The sequence below is a fragment of the Triturus cristatus genome, chromosome 6 (genome assembly GCF_964204655.1).
Source record: "Triturus cristatus chromosome 6, aTriCri1.1, whole genome shotgun sequence".
NCBI lineage: Eukaryota > Metazoa > Chordata > Amphibia > Caudata > Salamandridae > Triturus > Triturus cristatus.
In genome coordinates this window covers 585,559,377-585,585,128 of record NC_140589.1, presented here as the reverse complement: position 1 = coordinate 585,585,128, position 25,752 = coordinate 585,559,377, and the positions used below count along the sequence as shown (strand labels likewise).

The following is a 25,752-nucleotide window of genomic DNA, read 5'->3' as shown; positions in this document are numbered from 1 at the left end:
TTATGAAAATTATGAAACTATCTTCTTACAATTATTGCCAGCCATGGAGTGGTGTGAGGGAAAACTAGAGCAAGCATTGGTTAATTTGTTAGGTTTCGCATATGTGATTAATAATAAACTGTTTTTTGTTGTAAGATGTAGTTTGATGAGTAGTTGTGCAATATACACTTTGCCATCACTCCCAGGCCAGAAACTGCGAATTGATAGGTAAGGGGGTTACAAAAGAAAGGAATGTTAGTTGTTAGTAAAGAGGCTTAAACAACAGTAGAGATGCACAAGGCTGAAACTGAAATGTGCATATTTTCATATAAGACCATTGATTTATCTTCTGCGGGTGTTCATATCACTGAAACCTGGCAGGCATTCAAGCGTGACTCCATATTTATTGGTCAAATAAATGTGGAAATATACCAGTTTCAGCTTTATTTTTTTCACAAAACCCATAATAAATATGGATAAATACAGATAAAGTTGACAAAAAATAAATATGGATAAATACAGACGGGAATGTCAAAAAAATAAATACCATAAAACCGGGAGCCCTAAATATAAGGTACTGACCCTGTTAAAGTGTTATGAATTGAGCTGTTGTGGTGATCATCACAGCAAAAACCAAAGGAAATACCAAAGGAAATGATGGACGGAGTGTTGAACATTGCAAGCACTCACCCCCAGTCAACTGATCTGGGTTTAATCCATCACCGTTCTTTAGCCCACTCTGCCACCCCAGTTCAGACATGGCCATATGCAAATCAGTCTGACCCTGTGCCTCATGGGAACAGTCCAGCCCGAACTGCCAAGCCATGTCTTCCCTGGACCGGAAACAAGCTTCCTAGGACCGGTATCTGGCATTTCAGCCGTCTTCAGCCAGGCTTGCTTGAATCCAGTGGCAAAGTGAGCAAGGGCCTCACGTCTGAGCATACCCTGCCAACTAATGGCGAACAAAGCAAAAACCAAAGGAAATGATGGACGGAGTGTTGAACATTGCAAGCACTCACCCCCAGTCAACTGATCTGGGTTTAATCCATCACCGTTCTTTAGCCCACTCTGCCACCCCAGTTCAGACATGGCCATATGCAAATCAGTCTGACCCTGTGCCTCATGGGAACAGTCCAGCCCGAACTGCCAAGCCATGTGTTCCCTGGACCGGAAACAAGCTTCCTAGGACCGGTATCTGGCATTTCAGCCGTCTTCAGCCGGGCTTGCTTGAATCCAGTGGCAAAGTGAGCAAGGGACTCACGTCTGAGCATACCCTGCCAACTTATGGCGAACAAAGCAAAAACCAAAGGAAATGATGGACGGAGTGTTGAACATTGCAAGCACTCACCCCCAGTCAACTGATCTGGGTTTAATCCATCACCGTTCTTTAGCCCACTCTGCCACCCCAGTTCAGACATGGCCATATGCAAATCAGTCTGACCCTGTGCCTCATGGGAACAGTCCAGCCCGAACTGCCAAGCCATGTCTTCCCTGGACCGGAAACAAGTTTCCTAGGACCGGAGCTGTTGTGGTGTTCATCACAGGTAGACACGATGGGGCATATTTACAAGGAAGTGGCAGAGGGTGGTGTTAGCTTCCTTGGCTTAATGCCACACTCTGCAACTTCTTAAACGCAGGGCTGCACTGTATTTACAAGAATACAGTGCAGCCTTGCATGTCCCCCTCCACTGGTGCTAAATTAGCTGCCTAGCACCAACGCAGACACCCTTGCACCACAGTTTCCCTTCCTGCACATAAACAATCTGAAATGGCGTTTTGAAACTTCTATGTGTGCTGCTTAATGCAGCACACATAGAAGTTGCAAAACAGATTTTTTTTTAAATGACTGTTTATGTGCAGGAAGGGACACCTTCCTGCACATAAACAATCAATGGTGTTTTGCTGTTTCTCTATGTGCTGCAAGACAGCAAAAACGAGGAGAAATTAAAATTGCTCCTCATTGTGCCAGGATAAGACCAGGTTTTCCCTGGTCTTAATGTTGGTGCTGCCCCATATGTATGCAACCCTTGTAAATATGGGGAAGCGTCAAAATCAATGGATGTTGCGGTGGAACGGCCACAACAACACCCATTGCCCTCCCCTTTCACGCTACGCATAACTTGAAAGGGTGCTTTATTCACAAGGTGGCATTGAGCCATGTTAAGTGGCTTAACGTCGCTTTGAGAATAAGGCGAATCCCCTAACGGCACCACAACATCGAGAAAAGTGACCTTGTGGTGGCGATAGGGGCTAGTAAATATGCCCCAAAGTTTTCTTTTATGCACCCGAGTAGCTGTGATGTATTTTAGTCTGCAGGTGTGCTACCCGGCCTACACCATGAGAAGATATCAGGTGTTGTAGTGTTTATAAGACCAGGCTTACTTTGCGCCCCTGTGTAACCACATGCAGACTCTAACCGTTACCACGTGCACCAAAGGTAGAGGTGGGTTATAGCAGTGTGTGCTCTACGAAAGAGCTGATTTACCATGCACCATGTTTAAGTGTGAAATGTTCTGGTGTGCACCAGTGGCAGATGTGAGCTATTTCAGTGTGTGCCATGTAAGACGTGAGGTGTACTACTGTGCACACTACCAGATGTGAGGCATTCTAGTTTGAGCTAAAAGCTGATTTAAGCTGTTCTAGCATGACCCACTTCTGATTTTGGAGCTGCTCTAGTGTGCACCACTTATAGATGTCAGATGCTAAATAATGCAATAATGACTGACCTGAACTGTTCTAGTGTGCAACATGGGAAGATGTGAGTTGCTCTAGCGCACACTGAGTCACGCATGAGGCTTTTTATGTAGACCACAGGCAGACGTAAGTTTCAGCACTCCATCCATCATCTCCTTGTGTTTGCTTCCTTTCTGCACAAAAGCAATCCTGCCTGCAACGGAGGCACCCATGCACCATGGTGCAAGTGTCTGAACGTTGGTGCTAGGCTGTCAAAACGGCACCAGCACCGGCAGAAAGGACAGGAATGCACTGTATTGCTTAAATACAGTGCATTCCTGCCCATTCACTTTGGCATAGGGCAGCACAGCAAGCGTGCATCTAGTAAGACACTCCTAAATGTGAAGCCTGGGCCATAAATGTCACAAACATAACACAATGCTATCACCACAGTCATATTTCAGGGAAGACAGATATTGGAACGGGCTAGACCTCTCTTAGACAAACATTATTGGGCTATTGGAGCAAATAAAATGACAACTACAAATACGTTGTCTTTTTTGTAAATCAAATACTTGTTAGCATATTTTTGCTGCATGATCAAGTTGTACAGAAACCATGGGCCTCATTTACAAGGTCCCTGCGCCACAGTAACGTCACTTTTAATGACTCTCCAGCGGCACACACTGCAGGGCCATATCTACAAGACCATGTAACGCCACCTTAAGTGGCTTTTCACTGCCTTGTAGATATGGAGTGAGGCAACGTTGCTTCTCTCTGTGATAGGGAGGCATGCCATGGGCATTACGGTGGGTGTTCCCATGTAAGACCCATGGCATTTGAACTATTTCCCAGATTTGCGAGATTTCGTGATCCTGGGAATGCTTCAAAAGCCAACGTCTCCCCAGGGGTGGTAAACGGGAGTTGCAAGGAGGAAATCACCTCCATTATTGTTTTTGTGCAGTAAGGTGTCCCTTCCTGCACAAAGACATTCACCCGTAAAAAAACAGACACACTTGCACCATGGCGCCAGGGTGCCTGCAATTGCGCACGGCAGCCATTTGTGCACTAGCACAGGAGGAAAGGACAGGAATGCGTTGTATCTGATAGATAAGACACATTCCTGCCCTTTTCTTTTGACATAGGGCAGCACAGCAGGAAGTCTTGCGGCGCTACCCTATGTCAAAAGATTGTTAATGAGGCTCCCTGTTTCCATAAAAGACTAAGCAGAGGAGCATTATACCCAAGAGATTGACACCGTCTGTCCCCTGGTTTTCAGAGGAATTGAAACAGGGTAAACTTATGTGCAAACGGCTAGAACGGTTATGGAGGAGAGAATACAATGAAGCAGATAAGCTGGCTTATAAAAAGGGCTACCAAACTATAAACAACTGCTGTTTGCTACTAAACAAAAAAATTTTGTGAATAAAATTGAGCTCGCTAAAGACTCAGCCAAAGTTTTATTTAAAACTGTTCTCAATCACTCCTCCCCGCGTTCTGTCCTACTACAGCCCAGTCAGGAACTCTGTGAAAAGATCACCACCTTTTTCTTGAATAAAGTGGAAGTGATCTTCTCGGCTTTAAGTGGTCCTTTGGCATTGGGGAATGACCGGGACGAGGATGATCTGGGGGGAAAAATCGCCTCTATGGTAGTTGTCGAGAAATTCGAGGTTCTGCCTTTAGATCAAGTACGTTGTCTGTTGGAAACAGCTAGATCTGGATCACCTTATGACTCCTGTCCGGTGGCCATTGCTAAATCGGTAGCAGAACCACTGAGTAAGGCACTTACCCCAGTTGTCAATGCCATGATTGATACCGGCTGTTTTCCCAGGCTTTGGAAAAAGGCGTCAATCTTACCCCTTCTAAAAATCCCAAATTTAGACCTGGCGGACCCCTCAAATTTTCGCCCAATATCTAGGCTCCCTTTACCAGCTAAAATGTTTGAAAAGGCATTAAATATACAATTGGGGCTTTCCTTCATAGAACCCGGGCGCTGGATGAAACACAATATGGCTTTGGAGTGGTCATAGCACAGAATCAGCACTTTTGAAGACCATGGATGAGATCAGAAGGGTTGTGGATATGGGTGGAAGGGCCGCCCTGATATTATTAGATCTGTCCGCTGCTTTTGACACGGTCCACCATGAGCGTTTGATGCAGTGGCGGCTGGTGACATTTGAAAGTGGTGTGGCGTAAATGTTTAGGATGAGTCCCCTGTGGCGTGCGAGTGTAGCAAATGTGCCTGATTGTCATAAGGGGGAGTTGCCCCCACCCCGGGAGTTATATTTTTTAAAGAGTGGGCAATGGTGCATTTTCAAGCAAGTTTGATAAAGCAAGAAAGTTAATAAAGTAATTATAGTTAGGCTATCATTAGGGCACAAGATAATTTAAGCCTGTAACGCGTGACACAGGCTGATACTACTTTGCATATTATGGCGCTTCTGGTAGTTTTTTAATAAAAACGCCTCTAAATTCTGAGAACGTCCACGGTCGTATCATAGGGTAGAATACAAAAAACATTTAACTGTAAGTATTACAGAAAAATACTATGAAACAGCTATGACTTTATGACTGTTAAAATGATGTTCCTGATGTCCAACCATCAGCTCACTGAGCCATCATTTCAGTCACCACACTACTGTATATTGTTTTGTCTGTACTTTAGGAAAGACTGTAATTGGATGCAGCACAAGTCAAAATTCTGAAACAAAATATTTTAACATTAACAAAAGTAAACATCAAAGGCTCATCAAAATGAATGGTGTGTTGATAAGGCATGCAGATGGAAAAGTTTTGCTTCATGAGCAACCTTTCAGCTTCTCTTATGGGCTCTTTGAAACATTGACTTTCTAAATTTAATAAAAGTAGAGATGCTAAGCACTGGGAAACCCGGGAAGGGGGGGGAGGGGGGGAGGGGGGTGATGGGTCTGCTCCTATTCCAGGAATAAGCAGGGATAAAGGAGACATTCAACCACGGGTATAGGGGTATGAGTTTGAGCAAGAGAAACTCAGTAGAAACTAATTCTGTGTTTCAACCTTACAAACGATTGATGCTGCAATCTTTCTATTTCAGGACTGTCAGCATAATTAGAGCAAAGTTTAATCGCACATGTGAAGTTATCTTAAGGTAACTTTGAGTAATTAATACAATCACATCCTGGAAAGATTCATTAAGCTACTTATTGCACTGTTAAACTTAGAAATCAACATGAACTGATGTGTGTGTTTTTCTTAACTGGTGCTCTTTTCTTACCAATAAAGTACAACTGTCCCCTTGTTCTCAGTTTTCCGTTGGCACCTCATTACTAAAGTACTCTGATTCCTAAAAGTCCTCTCTGTCCTCTGCCTTCAGATTCAACAGCTTTTCACAGACTTTTGCGTTAATGTGCTATTTGTCTTCAAACTTCTAGGCGCGCTTCTGCACTTATCAGTCTGACACCTAATGTCCAAAGCTCACGCGCTGACGTGAATGAAAAGGAGAACGCCGGATCCCTTAAATCACTCCTACATTTAACAGATTCATAAACTTCTGTAGCTTATGTACAAGCCCCTTGCGCCACCTGTGCGTCACTTTTAATATGGGAAAAAGTGACGTACCTGCAGTGCAAGGGGCCACAAGGAGCTTGTAAATAAGCCCCTAACGCCCTTTAAAAGGATTAAGGGATAGTTATATGGCTAGGCATAAAATAGTTAAGGACATGACTAATAGTTCAGTCAGTGTAGGTGTTAGGTATGGATTAGACTAATCTATTAGGGGAAGGAAGGATCTGTAATATAATTTGCTTAGGGTGTCTTTGAGTAATTTTGTTTTTTATAATGATTGCCGACATTGTCATAATAATTACCATAATTCTGATACATAAGGTTTACGTGCTGACTGCATATGATAAATTACCTCTTATTGTAAAATACCAACAGCTGTGTGTGTCCAATGTTTCCACAGGCCGGGTGAGGTTCCACACATATGTACATATATCTTCTTGCAGATAAGACTTTCCCTGCCAGGGTTGTCTGACATATAACATCCTAAATCTGGGTGAGCCTGAATTATCATAGAGAAGTGTGAGAAACACGTCTGTTCTTTCTCAACAAAGGGGGCGTCAAACACATTATACCTTTGGGGCAAGGAGATCTAACGGGGTGTGCCTCCTCCCAGTTTCGGAGGTTCATGACAATGACACATGCATTCACATGTGAATGACAATAAGACAAGCATTACCAAAACCAGCTCTTTGACCTTTTAAAGCTGAGATAGGTTGGCTTCGCCAATGCTTGTTTTGGTAGTTAATTTTGTTAGTTTCCCCCACTGTTCCTCTTTGTGAATTATACCTGCATACTGAATTCTTTCTGTTCTGTGCTTCAGTGGAGATGGTAAAGCAGGCAGAATCCTTGCAAACCTCGATTTAGAATAAAATAGAGTTAGGTAAAAGAGAAGAGAGGGAAAATGTAAGAGAGGAAAACGAACAAGAGATAACTGAAGTGAGGACTATACTGAATAAGCATATTTAGGAGAGAAGAACTCATCCACTATCAGATGACAAATCATAAATGTGTCCTTTTTATTTGTCAATACAGAATTTATGTTATTACCTCTTTCTATGGAGAACTTAGGTAAAAACAAATGTTGGAAGATAAGGTCATTTTGAGGCAGTTTTTATATTTTTGGGCAGCAGCAAATCAAGAAAACTCATGAATTCCTTTGCAGGTTTCTCATGTTGTGTTGTAGTCAGGATAGTAATTTTAATGTTAGCACATACTTTTGCAATTCAGTATGATAGCTGTAATGTTTTTCTAGGTATTATAATAGCCTAGGACATCATTTAAAATTTGTCAAGCCTTCTGTCAAGTGGCTGGGGCTCGGTCACAGCTGATCCCCTAAATAAGTATTTCATGTTGGATGGCCATTTGGTGAAAAAGGTTAAAAGGATTTAATGTCAATCATGTCATGCTAGTTGTTTCGCCTAACACAGGCACCTAAAGTGGTGTTTGATTTCTAAAAAATAAAAAAAATCAATCTCACATCCAAGAAAGGTAAACAAGGCTCTCATTTATTATTAATCTTGTAAGTGGGAAAAACAAATAAAACTGCTGAACCTACCTCATTGCCTCATTAAAAAATTTGAGGGTCTTGTTTGCCTTCTTCTCTGTGTGACACTATTTTAATCTTGTTAATAACATTTTTGTTGATCTGGTAAATATATAGAGTTTATGAGTACCCATGTAGCATGTTCTTCTGAAGTGGCAGAGTGTGGTAGAAAGTAAAGGCACCCTAACATCATTTTGTTTTTGACTCTTAAAATGTCCTAACAAAGAGGTTGTTATCATAAATATCTACTGCAAAAATATTTAGGTACCACAATTCTGATGTTTAAATATTTACCACTAAACTATTGACTTTCTATACTTAAAAATGAAACAACTAAAATATCTAGTACCAAAATATTGACTGCAAATAATATCTAAAGTATATATCTACTACCAAAATATCTAGTACAATCTTACAGAAGAATTAAAATAACATTAGAATTAGCAAAAATATCTACTACTAAATATACTGCTACATAATGTTGTTAAGTTAATTTAAAAAAGAGATAAATGTTTAAATAGTAATTAAAGTTAATAAAAATGTTAATTATTTTAAATGTATGCATTTAATTATACCTTTCTAAACAAATATAAATAGATTAACCATATTTAGCAATTTTATACAAAAATACCATGTAAACGGTTTCAAAGTTATTAACAAAAGTATTAATAAAGTCAATATTTAAAAAGTCTGACAATATTTAGCAACTTTTTTTTTAAATATAGCCATATAAAAATGTATAGATTTTAATGTGGGGGTGACATCTGCTATTCTTCATCAAGCCCAAAATGCATTACGCTAAGTGAAGAAATTTTCGGAGGGTTAGATGTACTATTCCATCTTCAGTCCAACAAGAATTGGGGAAAATACATATATTGTGTTGGGGGAGGTAATTTGTACTATTCTCATTTCAGTCCAAAGTACATATATTTGATGGCATCAAAATTACTATCCTATCCCCAGTAATATCATTTATGGGTCAGATTTGGGGGCCAGATTTAACTCCAGAGGAATAGGCATATAATTAAGAGTTGAAGGATTCAGATTTCCTATTCTGAATCCAATCCTTCTGGCGTTGTGGAAAGTGTACAGGGCCGGCCTGGGAACCGAAATCGGCCCTGGCAAACTGCTTGGCCGGCCACCTGGGGGCCAGGGGGGGTGGGGCCGAGCTATTTGCTAGGGCCGATTTTATTACAGGGGTCGATATTGCCAGACCCAGGTAACAAAAATGGCCAGGGGCCCAAAACCGTTCCCCACCCTGGCAGCCCACCGGAGAAATGCCCGGTGCCCGCTATGGCCAGTGCGGCCCTGAAAGTGTATAAATTTTATGGGTCAGAATGATGCTGTTAACTCCAGTAAAACTAATATTGAGGAAGGTGAATATAATATTGGGAGTGTTCAGATTGATTATTCTACTTTAGTCCCATTTCATTTGAGAAACTGCATGTATTTGGGAATGGGGTCAGATTTACTGTTTTAATTCCAGTTTGACACAGGAGAAAGTTAATGTATTTGAGTGTTTACTATTCTAACTTCAGTCATACTATCTTTGATCAAAGTGGATATATCTTGGGGATGGCAGAATTGTTGTTCTAACTCCAGCATAAGAAACACAGGGGAAGCTACATATAATTTGGGGTGTCAAAATTAACATTCTTACTCCTGGCACTCTTTTAACATAACATTTATCAGTTTAAACATATTGAAAAAACATAAAACAATTCTGTATGTTTGAGTGTTTTTAACATTATAAACTATAAATATTTAATTTAAAAACGCCGAAATACATTTGAAAATAACATGATAATTTTTAGTTAAATATTCTTAAAAACCAGTATTATTGTGCATATAGATTACTTATTCTTTTAATGTAGAAACTAAAATATTAGCAAAGCAAATGAAAAAATTCTAAACTCCAATAAGTTTTAGAAATTATTTTATTACATGTATAAATATAATAATATAAATATTTAGGGCCAGATTTACGACCCCGTCACACAAAGTAGCACAGCACCCTTGCACCATAGTGCAAGGGTGTCTGCATGAGTCTAGCATAGGTTTTGTGCTGGAAGGTTACCGTACAGGATACTACGCCTAGGTAAACTGTAATACTCTTTCTACTTTGTATGTATGCTGTCAGTAGAGCACACATGCAAAGTAGGAAAAAAGAAGTAATACAAATATTTATTCTTTTCACGCCTGCTTCAATGTGGCATTATTTTACTCTGCCTACTATTGTTAATAGATGGGGTTTTGTGTCAAAAGCATGAGTGGTAACACAGGAACACCCATGTAGCGCCCCCTCTGATGTAAAGTAAACAAAGCAGCACTTTGTGCTGCTTTGCATTACTTTTAGGCAACTTTACAACACAAAACATGTTTTTTGCTGGAAAGAAAATCCAACAAAAATATTTTTGTGCAGGTTTGCATCACTTTATGACTCACACCCAGTGCAAAAGGTTTTTAAATCTGGCCCGTAGTTCACTAATTATAAAAATACAAAGAAATTGTCATTAAAAATCACAATATTCTCAAAATTAATCTTCCTAATAATAACAAAGTACCCACCCAATTCTCCCAATTAAAAACAGATTTGCATGGTAAAAAAGTAAAAAAATAACCCAATATTATTTTAAGTTTTATTTAAAATGTTTCCAATTTATATATTTAAATAATAAGAATGAATATTATATTTGAATATGTTACTTTCTAAAACAAACTAACACAACTTTAAAAAAAATCCATCCTCCCAATCCCCCACCTTAGTTTTCATTCTTACCATGAATGGCCTTTTGCCTCTGTTCCTAATTATTCAAATCTGTAATGGGTTACTAAATTTAGCAGAATAATCCACCCAGTGTTAGCCCTTTATGTCACCAGCTGTGCCTCAACAGAAGACTCAGCAGTGCCTGAAAAGAACACTCACATCTAGCTGTGAAATGTAGTGCTCCATTTTCTTGTTCAGCTACAATTTTCACTTGGCATAAGGGCTGTGGTAACAACAAAGTTGGATGGAAATCTAATTTGTAAGTACTTATAGGAAAGAACCAACATCATTTTCCATTCCAGAGAATACATTTTATTTTTGTCAAGAACTTCAAGATCTTCAATAGGACTTAGGGACTGATTTAGAATTTGGCGGGAGTGTACTCTGTTGCAATGGCAACGGAGTACCTCTCCACCCAATTGAAGGTCTGTCCACTTAATTTATAGACAGGCAGACCTTAAGCATGTCAGCGGCTGAGACTACTTTGTCTCCATCACTGACATACTTCTCTGACGGCCTGATAGACTAAGGCCCATCAGAGGTTTGGCCATTCGTCCATCTGCCCAATTTAGAGTGGACAGTCGAATGGCCAGTTTTTATTCTCCATTACTGCTGTGAAAAACGTGGCAGTAAGGGACAGTGAATACATTTATATGACCTCCACATTAAGGGAGAAAACTTCCATGGTGTGGGGTCATTAGTTTTGGGATTTTGGTTTTGAAAACAATAGCATATTAAGGGCCTGATTACGATGTCGGTCGGAAAGCCTCTAATTACGGGCCCAGAAACACTATGAAAGCTATAGAGGCCAGTGGCATGCCCCTGGGTATACCACTCCAGTCAACTCTTAATGAGGGCCTTAGTCTGTTAGCGTGACTCTGAAGTATACAATGTAGGATGAGATTCGCTGCTTCCTGGAGATAGGGTACCACATAAGTTACTTGTTATTTTAATGTGCCTGTGTAGTGAATTATTGGCATATGTATGCTGACACATGTAGTTAGAAGGTCACATACTTCCTTTATTCCCTCAATAACTGGTAGTCTCAGGAACATTGCTCAGTGTCGCTCTGTTGCTTAGTGTTCCGATCTAAAATATATAGTTTCTGTATGACATACACAGCTATCTTCCATTCTGTTCCAAGGATTGCTGAACTAATCATAGTTGTGATTCCAAGCATCTTATTGGTGAAAGCTAGGCAGATGCCTGCTGAGATGCAAAAGAGGATGTAAGCCTCTGTACTATCCAAAACTACCTAAAGGAGGCTGTTTGAATAGGAAAGACAGAGACTGGACCCTGCCCTTGATCTCGCCACACTCCTACCATTGGTCTCTGTCCAACAAGTTTGGTTCCGATGTTCCAAATCTGCCTCTGATTGGTGTGGATGTGTGTAGGAAAGTAGAATCTGCTTTCATGGTCACCCCCGCTTTTTTCAGACTAGTCTGACTGGGATCCTGCTAATCAGGACCCCAGTTTCTGTAATTCCTCCATAAATTGGACATTGTGAGTACTTAGGTACACTCCAGATTGGCTACTGGTATACCCTTGTAAACCCATAGTGTGTGGTACTAAGGTACCCATGGCATAGGTACACCAGGGTCTCCCTTGGGCTAAAACATGTATTATGCCACCCATGGTAGACCACTTAAATTGGGACTATAGGCCTGCCATTGCGGCCTGTGTAAACTGGCGCTAGCACCCCTAACGACAGATATGGGTTTCTCTATATCTGAGGTCACTACACTTAAAACCTATTAGTCACCCCTAAGGCAGGCCTTTCAATCCTGAAGGCAGGGTGCTGGGTCCTAAGTGGGAGGGTGTCCCTCCATTCTCCCGGGTTGTAAGTGCATCAGCCATTAAGACATTAGTGGCCATGCATCATTACACGATGACCATCTCTAAACTGCCTGTAACGAACCATGTCATGTTTGGAATCAAACATGTTGGAATCATACCCCCACACCTTATGATTCCATGCACTGTAAAGTTCCTCCGGGAGGCCCTCAGTGCTCCTGGTACCAGTCTTTCAGAAACAGACATCAAACAATGGCTGCTGCCGACCAGAGACATGTTTCTGCCCTCCTGCTGCTGAGACAAGCTCGAGCAGGGGAAGGCAGAACAATAGATATCCTAACCACCTCTCAGATCGGGTTTAGTGTATTGGGGCAGGGTGGGGCGCGAAACTGGACAAAGAACATGGGAGTATCCTCCCCACTGTCCAGCCCCTCCTCTGGGAGGGACCCCTGAAGTGTCCCAATCCTCTCCTAAGGGTACTTAAGAACGTACCTGTGGGTGGGTCCCTAGATTCATCGTGGGACAAGATTCAGATCACATACAATTTCAACTTCAACTGTCTAGACACTCTGGACTTCGCTGGACTTCGCTTTGGGAACTGAGATTGCACCAGGGAAGATTCCTGCTGCTCCTGGTCTCGTTGTCCTGCTGGTCTTCTTCAAGGTCTGTGTCCGTGCACCATACAGGTTCTTCACCAGGCCTGTGGACATCCAAGACACCTGAAGAAATCTCCCTTGGAGTGAAGGAGTCACTCCCCTGCATCTGCAGGCACCGCAACGCAGCTGACCGGGCTGCTGATCCTGGGCTCCCACAGACTCCAAAAGGCTCAGCAACACAGGTGGGGGTTCTGCAACTCCCTTGAGGCCTGCACTGTCTTCATACCAAGTTTGAGGCCAGTGTCCCTCGTAAGAACCGCCGAAACAACACCACTGTGCACTGCGTCGACTTGACGTTGCCAAGGATTGTTGGCTCTCCCCTCCAAAGATCTTTAGGCTCCAAGAAGCTCCAATCTCAAACAACTCCTGAAAGCAAGATCTTCACCCTCACCACTTTCTCTGCACCATGGTCTTTCTTCATTTGTGAGCTGCTTGAGGTCCTCTTGTGACTCCTGTGCCTTCACCCGTGGGTCCCCTTAAGGGTCTTCTTTGGCTACAGTGGATTCTCCTGTTTGCTTGGGGCCTGCTCTGACTTACCTGTTTGTGGTGAGTCACTTGGACCTTGCTGGACCCGACACTGCACCTTTTTCATCTAGTACATTGTTTGCCGCTGCCAAGGCTTGTTGCCCCTGCTGGACACTGACCCCTTGGCTCTCGACATTCAACGTGGGACAGCTTGTGAACGGTTCCTTGTCTTCTATAGCATTGCTTGGTCAGCACAACTGCAACTACAAGGGCATCGTCAACCTCTATTGCATCTCCGCCATCGGTGGGCATTTGTCTTCTGTGCCTCCTGATCACTCCTAAGTGGCATAGACTCTGTCTCCTCTGCTTGCAGGTACCTATCATCTCGAATCCATCTTTGGGTTCCACCAGACTCCTTCGTCTTCTTCTCCAGCAGCATCTTTCCTGAAGTCCTCCATTGTGATCCGCGGCGGTTTGCGACGTCACTTGACACCGATGCATCCGGCTTCCCTGGTGTAGGTATTTGAATTGATTTGATTAGGTACTTAAAAAGCGCATCTATCACTCCGCGAGGAGTATCCTGGCGCTAAATTGGTTTGGAGGTGAGAGAGGGCCATCAAGATACTAGATACTAGGTATCCTGGTTTCTGGGGTATCTACGGGTGGAGTGGCTCTCCAACCTTGTATTTTCCATGAGGTGTCTTCATGGTCCGCTGGGAAAGGTCCTTTTTCTTTAAAACTTCAACCACGACTTACCCATTGACTAACATAGAGCACGCGGTTGTGTTCCCACTCTGCACACAACCTCTGTGGGGTTCCTGGATATTCATCTTGGGTGGTTCCTTTGGTCCCCGGCTCTTCTACGTCTTCTGGGTTCATGCTTGTTTTGAGTCGACCTTCGCATTCCACTATGTTAGGATATGGTTTGGTCTCCCCCTGGCCACCAATGTGTACTTGTGCTATTTACAAGTTCTATTTCCTAAGTATTGTGTGTACTGTGTTTGTACCTCCGGGTAGGAGGTAGTACAATGTGTTAGTGAGCGTTTGTAATAAACACATATTTTTATAACTACACTGTGTGATTCTTTTTCACTTACACTATACCATAAGATTAAGTACTGGTAAAACAAGCTGCTTTACACTCCTTCCGGACTAAGCCTGAAGGCTGCTCTCCACAACTACCACTTAGAGAGCTTTCTAAGTTTGTCTAAGAAAACTAAAATCACCATAAGGGTTGTCTGGATTAGTGCAGGGTGCTACACTTACAAAAGTGAGCACCATATACTAAGCCAGCCCCTCACATTGTGCAACAGAGGAAATAGAACCTCACTGCCTCCAAATGCCAGCCTCTCTTTTCTTCCCCACATTCTACTCAGGACTGTACGACATGACATCCAATCCGCGAAACTATGGGACTTCAACCAGTCAATATTGCGTTTCCAGTACCGGCACACGTTCCTACCTTCATCCACCACCATCCCTGCAACAGGAGCGAGCCTAGCAGGAGATGCAAGCCCACATTTTGATGGACGTTTGGCTGTCTCAAGCATATAAAATACACTTTCATGAGTTCTGACTGTACATACCGCTGAAATGCATTGCTGTCCCCTAAAAAGAAGTCAGCTGTTTAATGCATGTATTTGGTCAGGAATCCCAGTGCTCCCCTGCTTCTCCCCAACAATGGCTTGATGGCAGTGCATGACTGACAAGCACTCCTTCCCGTTACCTGCTAGGAAGACTTAAGCTTGCCTCTGAGACCCGTTCCCTATGTCTTGGATCCAGACTCCTCCTTAAATATGCCCCCCAAAAAGCTCTGATGGTAGGGCAGAGCGCTATGTACTGCTCAGGACAAATAGTTGCCATTTCCTATGTAAGAGCCAATCCTGTGAAAAATTGAGAAGCTAAAAACTATCAAACACTTTGTGGGTTGACTCCTTATGTCATCAGACATAGTCTGTGAGAATAGTGAAATGATAATTCAGTAGATAATATTGCAACTAATTCAATGGGCAGACATTTATTTTCAAGGGTTGCATTGGGGTAGCCTTTTTTGATCATAATTCTCTGTTATTTTTCTAAATAATGTACTCCTTCAACACTTAATCCCATGGTTTCCCCTTGAATGTCCACTGAGCAATTCGGGGTTACATAACCACACTCAGCACATTCACAGCACTCAGGGCCTAGAGGGGGTTTGATGTCTATACCAAAAAAATGCTGTACAGTAACCATTTCTGGGTTTCGTGCGCTTCGTTGCCTTCCCCCTTCCTCCTCAGGTCGTACCAAGATTCTTCCCAATGGTGCCTCAGTTCCACATTTTGTGGGTACTAGCGTTACCAGTTTACCCTAATAAACTCTATATTAAGCAGTGATTAGGTCGACGAGATTAGGGAGAGTGCATTTTGGGTGATGACAAACCCATCATTGCTTTTAAAAGAGACGGAACCTAAACATATTGCTCTAAGACAATTTTGCTTTGAAATTCCTTCTTGGCATCACTGTTCACCAGTAATCACTTTTCAGCGCTATCTAGGGTCTTTTAGAACAGCTTATTTGGGGCTTAATTCTGTTTCAGTTTGATTCCTTTGATGGACTTTTAATGGACTTCTTCATCATACCCAGCCTTCTTGATGCCATTGTAGGACGTGGTCCCGTACAGATTAACATACTGGTATCCATCCTGCATTCCACCTATGAGAAGTGGTGCAATGCGTTTGGGGGCCAGGCTGAATTCCTTGCAACCACTTGAACAAAGCAAAACAATATTTCGGGTTTTTACCTGGAATATTGTTTTGTATACCCCATGTGAAGCTGCCTGATGAAGGCTGCTTAAATATAAAAACTATAGATCTAACCCCACGCCCACCGCCCATTCCGCTCCAATAAGGGGTGGTTTTCCTATTCCCAGGTTGCTTCTGATTGGTGTGTGAGGGAAAAAGGAACCCCATTCCTACAAATAGTAGCTTCTTGCTATTCCCCCTGATTCTACTTGGGTCTGCGTATCCTGGTGACTGAATCGTTAAAACAAATATCTAAGCCAGTTGTCTATTGTGTTTCCAGTTCCAACTCATTTTCCACCCTACCTCCTGCTGCGGGAGTCAGCTTAGTAGGAGATGAACAGTCACACAGTGATCTGATTATTTCTGAATTTGAATTCACTCATGCTGTAGGAGAGTCACTCACCATACGGCCAAAAAAATGCAGGAGTCCTGGGACGTAGCTGCCACAAGCGAAATTCTCCTCATTTCCTTTGTGAAAATTGCATGAAATGGCCAAATATGTATGCGAAATTACATGAAATGTCAGTGTGTGTTGCTAAAAAGTAGCGTAAAATTGCATTTGACGTGAACAACAGCCTCTCACGTTCTGTTCATTCATATTGTTATTGTGCTCCTGGATTTTTGGTATAACAATAATTTCACTCTCACACTGACCCAGAAGCCATGTTTATGGAACACATGCACTTCAAACTTCAGACAGACAGTAAAAATACTATCAAAGGCACCTGCGCATACTGGCCCCCAGGGCTTCACACCCACTTCAGCAACCTCCTCGCCTACCTCACCGCAACCCTCACCATGGACACCAAAGATTTCACACTCCTAGGTGATCTTATCTTTCATGCAGACCTGCTGCCACAGCTCGACAATACCACAGATTCCAACTCCATGGACTTGCATGAAAGTCTACAGAAAATAAGCCTCACCCAGCTCATACAAGGCCCTACTCTAATCGCCGGACACACCCTGAACCCCACCTCCTCCTCCAGCGAAAAGGTTACAGTCAGCCACATCATTCCATTCACATGGATGGATCACTACATAACAGAGCCACCAACCACCCCTATGGAGTCGAGCAAGCCTAAGCCACTGCAGGAAAAAAGTTACAGAAATGGAATGGCTCAACGCTTTCCAACTACACTGCTCAGACCCCGCCAATGACCTCATCATTGACACACGTTCAGCAACTGGATCACCACCTGTTTCAATGCCCTGGTGCCCCTGAAGAAAACCAAACCCAAAAGATCCCAAAAACAAGCCAGCTGTTACAAAGCTGACCTCAGAGAATCCAATTGAGTTTGCCAACAACTCAAAAGGAAATGAAGAACCACCCAAGGAACCACTGGAAGAAAAACCCAAAAGGCCGCACGTAGACACTCTCATTATCAAGTGAAACATACCAAGAAAAAGGCACTGACCCTGATAATTGAATCAAGCTCCAATAACTGCAAGGAACTTTTCGCTATCTTCAAGGAATTCTCCAACCCAACAGCCTCAACAAACACCATCACCCCTACACAAGAACTTCTCAACAACCTCTTTGACTTCTTCCACAAAACAATCACCAAGATCTATAGCAACATTATACCCCAGCCACCCCCTATTGACCTTCCCAGCCTGCTAACCTCATCAACCAAAGACTTCCACCTGACAGCATGGTACCCTCTACCCATTGAGGACACTGAAGCAATAAGGTAGACAGTTTACTCAGGGGCACCCACAGAACCCTTCCCCACTATATCTACAACCAAGATAGCTGGAAACACGCTGAAGTCGCCATTCTCCTCAAACACCCTCAGCCATCCCTGCAGTACTCAGCAACCACAGACACATCTTGCTGCTTCCCTTCCCAGTCATCGAGAAGACCATCAACAGACAACTCTCTGACCACCTAGAACGCCACAATCTCCTATATGACTTCCAAAGTATAATAATTTCTCCCTGTTTTCAGCATTATACATCACAAATACAAAGTGTATAACACCTTAAAGAATATGTTTTGCCCTGGAGGGGACTGCTCTGTTGGAAGCACAAAAGCGATACTTCCCACAACACAGACGCCCATGTTCTACAGCACAAGAGTGTTGGCACATGGTCCCAAAAGTGAACCAGTGCAGGGAGAGAATAGAACGGCGCCACATCTTAATAGATATGGCGCTGTTCTGCTGTCTCCCGTTCATGCTGCGCAGCAACTTTACTTGCTGCCCTGCGTTGCGTAACTTCTATGTAATTCTGGGACTACATTTTGTTCTTGAATATTACCACTAGTGTGTGAAATATGGTGCAATGGGAGACTGTGTGAAAATTGCATTGAAGTTTAATTTCATGTAATATGCAATAGACAGTAATCTTACATTTATGTTAGATTCCTCTTGCAGACAAAAATGTGCCTGGGCCTAGTCAATGGCCACTTACAGCCCAAATTTGCAGCATTCTAAAGGTACACGAATGGACAAACACACATGTGCAGCACCGGACAAGCCTCCTTTAGGAAGTCTACGGTGACTTTTCATCCACCACCCATGTGCCCAATTAGCACTAGAATATGCTCATATGGAGACCAGCATCCACATTGCATTAATACAAGGATACACCTGCGTGCAAACCATGCAGCCATGCTTTCTCACAGTTACTGCCCTAGGAAATACCCATTCTTTTCCTTATACTGTGACACTCTTATCAGGGAGATTGTGGAGATTGTCACTTTAGTGAGAAAGTTGGAATGAACTCTTGATCCGATGGGGCCATGCCATTTAATATAATGAACATGCCACGTGTATGCACGGCATCTTTAAATTCATTTGTAATGTTTTAACAAATCCATTCAAAGATGGCCTCTGCAGATGCACGTGCATCCACAGCAGCTATCCAACACAAAAAAGCATGGGAAGAGCCAAGAATTTCACTGCCAAAACCTTTTGCCTTTGTCTGATGGGATGGTTTGATTAGTTTCGTTTTCATAAAGCACCTGCCAGAGCACTGAAGACTACAGACAACAGTAAAAAAAAAGCTTGAGGGGAAATTAAAGAGTGAAGAGATAAGTTTGCATGTGTTTTCTGAGAGACATCATCACAAATGTGACTTAATAGACTATTCCAGATTGTCGCTGTGAGGTAACCAAATGACCAGCCGCCTATCCTGGTTTTTCTACTCCACAAAATGAGAAGACGATGGGCAGATCAGACCCTAGTGTGCATACAGACATATTTCTGAAAGAATTCTTATAAATAAATAGGTCCACCAGAGCGGTAGGCCCGATGGCAAAGACAAGGAGCCTTAAAAAGACATCTTTACTCAATGGGGAACAAATGTAAACTTCTCAAATGGCTAGATTTGGATTCATAATTCTGAATTCCAAACAAAAAGTGGGCAGATGCATTTTGAGTGGTCTGCAACTAGTTGATATATTTTTGGGGGAATCCCAGAAGGACTGAGTCACACTTGTCCTACAGTCAGCTAGTATAAAGGCCGGGGAGAATCTTTTTCAAAACGTTCGGTAAAAAAAGAGTTCATGAGATTTGCTCATGAAATGTCAAACTGCTATCAAAAATGATTCCAAGGTTTTTGACAGCCTAAGTTGGATAAAGGGGAGGGGTGAGCTCTTCTGGCCACCAGTTTGTGTCCCAGGTGGACGCATTGCTGAAGACACGAAGTCCATTTGTTGACTAATTCAGTGTGAGGGAGTTCTGAGTCACCCAGGTAGCTATATGAATCATGCATTGTTTAAATCTAAACAAAGTGGGTGTAGGAGTCACCATTGATTTAAGAATCAATTGCATGCTGCCCACATGTGCATAATAAAAAACCCATTGGAATGAATCACGGCTGTTAGAGTAACAATGCGCAATCTGAAAACAGTAGAGATGAGTTTTGAGTCCGGAGCACCTCATGTTTTATGTCTTTAAAGTCAGAATGAAATGGAGGTGTTGAAACTTTCTCTGGACAGTCCGTTAGAAAGGAGTTTAGCCAGTGGAGGTTATGGTCTCTCCCCCACAGCAATGGTGCTGTCGGAGATTCTATTGACTAAGGCAGGCAGATTGAGAAGTATAAGGGTGGCTGAGTATCCGGTGTCAATGCACATTCTAATTTCGTCTAGGACTAACACCATTAATGGTTCCATGCTGTAGGGGCTCTAATTTTGTACGGGTGTGTACTGAAATAGCAGCTAGTTTCCTTAAAAGTACACAGTTGTCAATAGACTTGGGATTAAAGATTCTTAATGAGGCATGGAATAAAGAGATTGGTCTGTAAATTGAGTTTTAGGATCTGCTGTTTTATTTTTAAAGTGTAATAATCAAAGTTTGATTCTATTGGCTGGGAACTTGTCCATTTGCAAGTGATGGCTCAGAACAAGGGTATGTTGAGAAGCAACCAATGTATTTAGCACGCCAAGTCTGTGGCAGGTACCTGCTTCAGCATTCTGCGTTGCCTCAACCCCATTCTGAGTCTTTTTGAGCCTCACACGCGTCAGCTGGTTTTACAAGCCACGATCCTGGTTAGGTTGGATTACTGTAAAAGCCTCTTGCTCGGTGCTAATAAATCCGTGACCCATAGGCTCCAACGCACCATGAACGCGGCAGCTCACATCTTATTTGCATTACCTAAGTATAACTCGGTTTCAGGTGTGCTGTGTCGACTCCACTGGTTGCCCGTTGAGCAAAGAATCCGGTTCAAAGCACTCTATGCTACTCATAAAATACTGTCGGGCTCCGGCCCGTCGATTCTCAGTGACCTAGGTCACCACTATATTCCTTCCCGTGCTCTGCGCTCTGCCGATCTACACCTGATGCGGGTGCCATGATTCCATAGAGCCAGAGTCGGAGGCCGTTCATTCAAAGTTTCAGCACCTACTCTATGGAACTCAATGCCTCCCTCTATTAGGATCAATCAAAATCTTTTGGCATTCAGAAAGGCAATAAAGACATGGCTGTTTCAGTAGCAAAATCATTACATTCACCTTCTCTCCGACTTTTAGCGCTGAGATGTCCCTTTGCTGAGACAGCCATGCACTCTATAAATCGCCTAACTAACTAACTAGCAAGGTCCAGAGGTGACCCCGAAATAAAGGGCAACATTTTGCTGTGACACAAAATTAATCAAGAGGTTTAAAGCAAGTCAGTAGAACAGAGGAAGTTTGGGACCCTGCCTCTGAGTTATTTATATGTGTTGGGGGAGGCCTTTAAAGCTTTAACATTGCCTAGAATTGCATCCCGAAATAAGTTACATAGGTCATCGCAGAGAGCTTGAGAATGCAAAGAAGCATATGCACAGTATTCAAAGGTTTTCTATTTAAAGCCATTAAAACCTTCCTGTATTTTATTGCAGTTTGTAGAATGTGGTTGTCATAAAAATCTGTTCTAGTGATTGGAAGAAACGTTTTGTAGTTACCCAGTACAGTCAAACAACTTGATTTATCATTAGCTTGATAGTTTAATCGCCATTTCCGTTCTAGATGCTTACAGTGTTGCTTTAAATCCTTTAAGGCTGACGTATACCAACGTTATTTTTAGCCAATTTAATAGAAAAAGATTTTTCCAAGGCCTATCAAGGAGTTAAATGAGCTCACAATATTTTTCATATCATAGGAAAAATAGTTGGCTCTATAGACAGACTGTTTGCAACCACTGTCAAAGATATTTTATGTCAGCTTCTGTTATATTGTGGTACATGATCAGTGTTGTGAATTAGCTGGGGATATGTTTCCAATAAAGAAAAGGAAATAGCAGAATGGTCAGTCCACGTTAGGGAAGAGCATAGCTTGGGTCTATCCTTTAGTGTGGGTGGACTAACTGAGCAAGATTAAAATTCGCACAACCTCTATAAAGGAGCCACTGTGACTATTGGAGGGTCTACATGAACACTGAAATCTTCAAAAATTAATATGTTTGTTTATTTACTGTTTATACTCAGTTTATAAAATGATTTACACAATCCACATAAGTTATCACATAATCAATTACGGGCATTCAATCATTAATGTTATCGAAAACAGCCCTAATTGTGAGCAATACATATTTATTTCTGCTTCCCATTCCAGCAAAAAAGGGGATGAAAAATATTATCAGAACTCAGCTAAAATACAAGTGTAGAACGCTATATTCTACTGACTCCTTCTCTCCCTGATACAGCCACTGTCCTCTCAATTTGACAGCATCTACCATTTATTTCCAAGAAAGTTTGCCCAAACCCAAAAGGCCGATCTGTTGGATTTACCAATGCTTGTTTGCACCTGTATGTGAATGTTTGTGTCAAGACTTATGCACGTCCATCAATCTTGAAATGGGTTTCGTAATAAATTAAACCCATTCAGGAGGGCCAGCCTGCATCATGACCTTTGCGAAAGTACATATCACAACAAAGGCATGTGCACGTGTCGTGAGCACACAGGGAGAGTAAAATAAAACACAACTACTCTCATGGGGGAGGAAGACTTAAAAAGGAGAGCATGCCCAATATGAACAGCATGTGTATTCTCCTTCGTCTAGGAGAAAGCTCCATATGCTGCAATCATTTTGCAATTAAAATACTTTGTATCACGTTTTCTCTGGCAGTGAGGTTTTATTTGCAACCTTGGTAATGGCTACAATCTTGAGCACAGTGAGAGCTTAAACTGGGCGCAGGAGAGTCTACCATCAAAGAAGACTGTAGGCCCAGAGGCTCCAATATTTCGAACAAATAGCACACTAGCCATCCTACTCCATTTTCCCTACTTTTTTGTTTGTGCTTACTTAATGAGTGACAATCCAGTGCCAAGCAGGTAACACAGAATCCTGACTTAAGCGATTATTCAAGACATAGAGCTTCATAACGTATGGATTACCTATGTTTAGACTGAGTTGTCACCCTAGATTTTGTTTAATCATGCTAAATCAGCTATCACAGCTCGAGTGTTCAGGCCATTGGTGGCAAAAGGCTGGTCTATGATACTCTGTTGTCTACCACAATTTCCAAATAATTATACCTCTCAAAGATCTACAATTTTCAGTTTTTCACAACTGAGTAATGCTTCATCCTCCCTTTACCAAAACATGATTTTAGTCTTCTTTGTCTTTCAAATAAAGAGTTTATAGTATAATGAACATTTAAATTGTCAACCTCATATACTTTCAGATTCAGCCTTTATGTGAGTACTGGATACTGAAGCTATGGTGATACTCTGGATTTAAAACAGGTGTATGTGCGGTTTCAAAGACTGGTTCTATGTATACAAGTAGTGGAAGGTCTTTTGCAAGGCAGAGATATACCTAGGCACTCGTTAATATCAAAGAGAGATGCTCAGACTCCACACCTCCTCATCCAAATGATAGTGCTACTTACTAATAGTATGGCTAAATAGATTACTGCCTACACTGGTAACAAACTGCCCCTTAATCAACCAATTTAAAGGAACCCCACTTTAGCTTGATGGATCCCCACACCCTACCGTTGTTGAGACGCCTTGCACCTAGGGGCCTAAACATCTGCAGGATTGTGAGACGCTCTACTCTCCCTCTTTAATCACTGCCCAGTTGGCAAAACGCACAAATGATGTTCCACCTTTTACAAGTTTCCTGTGCACCTAGAAATCCCCACACTTTACTTTCATTTTTTGTAACTCAACCCTAGCGCACACAGCCCACACACACATCAACCTGTCTTTTCTCAACTTAGTCTTGCCTGCAGGCGTCTAGTCTGGCTAGCCTAATAGATCCATGGATAGCCCAATGTTTAAAGCTGCAGATTTAGTTTCCATTTCTTTACAGAGATACCTGGTTACTTACCTTTTCCCAATCCTTCACAATTGCTTCTGTAAAAGACCTTGGGGCATGTTTTTGAGAGGCTTGCATTGTGCTTGCACTACGCAACGTGGTACATGCATGACCTAAACCTCTAAGTCTGATTTTGGAAGCCACGCAAAGCCACTTTGCTTGGCTCCAAACGGCTTCAAAAATCTGGAGTAACACTACGCAGCGCATATCCCCATATTGCGTTACTTTGTCCTGGCAAGGCGTTCCATGGGCACTGAGTGTGTGTTCCTACGCAATTCATATGATTGTTGATGCATTTACAAGAACTTGTGAACCTGGGAATATACCAAAATCTTACACCTTCCCTGGACAGACCCCCCCCAGGATATTGCGGCATGGATTAGGAAATTTGGCGGCACAAATATGAAAATTTTGCGGCATTTTTGTGGCACTTTATTTTACTCATAATCATTCATTTTCAGTCTAAAATCAATGGAAACTGTTTTAGCAGAGTATTCCACTTTGAAATGGGCATGTTTAAAGTGACTGCAGCTGTACTGAAGCACAGCTCCAGTCCAAACCTCGTAGGAGGGAGCTGTATTTCTAAATGTAATTTTTTAAGTAGGCCTCTCTGAGTGGAGTCTAGTTTCCAGGAGTTCATCCAAAGCAGTCTAAGACCCTCACCTAGCCTCAGAGGACTCTACAAATGCCAAACAGGAATCTTCTGATCCGTGGCTTACATTCCTTCCTATGACTCCCTCCCAGTGTTCATTATGTTCATTTTGCAAGATTATTACGCGAGTTACGCCCACCCCTAAGGTGCCTGCACATAGTACAGGAAACAGAAGCGCCATCTTTACTTCATTATTTTATATGTCGCAGAGCCCTCCTGCTCTGTCACTCTGTTGATTGGCACAGGCAGGGTGTCCTACTGAGAGGTCAGAAGGGTCCATCTCGGCCTGAAAGCTACGTCTGGTATTTCATGTGGAACCACAAACTGAATAGACAGACCTGCAAAACACTGACTTAAAACATCTCCTGCTAAAATATCAATAACTCATAAATCTGCTTGCAAAAATGTCAATCTACTTCCATAGTTCTAAGTCCAGACAAACTCACATCCCATCTATTTTAGGACTGCTCAAACAACTGGCCCAGCTGGTGCTTGATAGTGGGTTTAGCTTCTTGATGAACACTTTGCATGCAGACATTAATTTATGGCAGATACTTTGAACAGTGATGTTTTAAGTTTGTTTTACAGTCTAAACTATGCAGTTTCTGAGCCACATGTTCAAAGAAAATAGCATTCTGAAGATCGTAGATTTACTCGTTTCCGGAATTTACAAAAATACTCTGATTTCCACCTACAGTGGGACACCAGACTTAGCTTTGCAAACATTACCCCGGAAAACATTTGTCAATTCCAGTTTCTCATGCAAAAATGTACACACGTTTCTCATGAGAAAACCTGCAAAAGCAGTGAAAACGCACTTGCTAACTTCATTTTTTCACAGGGAAAATATTATTTTATCATGGAAAACTGCATTCCCTCCAATGCACCCTACTAATTTTGAGTGTTCTCTTCTCTATTCCATGTTTTTTTACACAATTGTATATAGCACCAACGCGACCCGAAGGCTTTTGAGTGCTCTACATGGGCATCAGTTACATTACAGAAAGTGATATAAATAATTTCCCCAGAATCACATGACGTTGAGTCGACGCCGAGACTTTACCTTCGTTCCCAGTTCCCAAAATCGTCAGCTTTTGCCGTAATGCCACGTCCTCTCCCCACTATGAAAAGGGAACACCTTTACCATTGATG

At 42.2% G+C, this 25,752-nt stretch overlaps 1 protein-coding gene across 1 annotated transcript in view; it reads left to right on the top strand.

Moving 5' to 3' along the window:
- ME1 (malic enzyme 1) overlaps positions 1–25,752 on the top strand; it is a 1,430,669-nt gene that overhangs the window by 1,217,861 nt on the left and 187,056 nt on the right. The window lies entirely within an intron of this gene.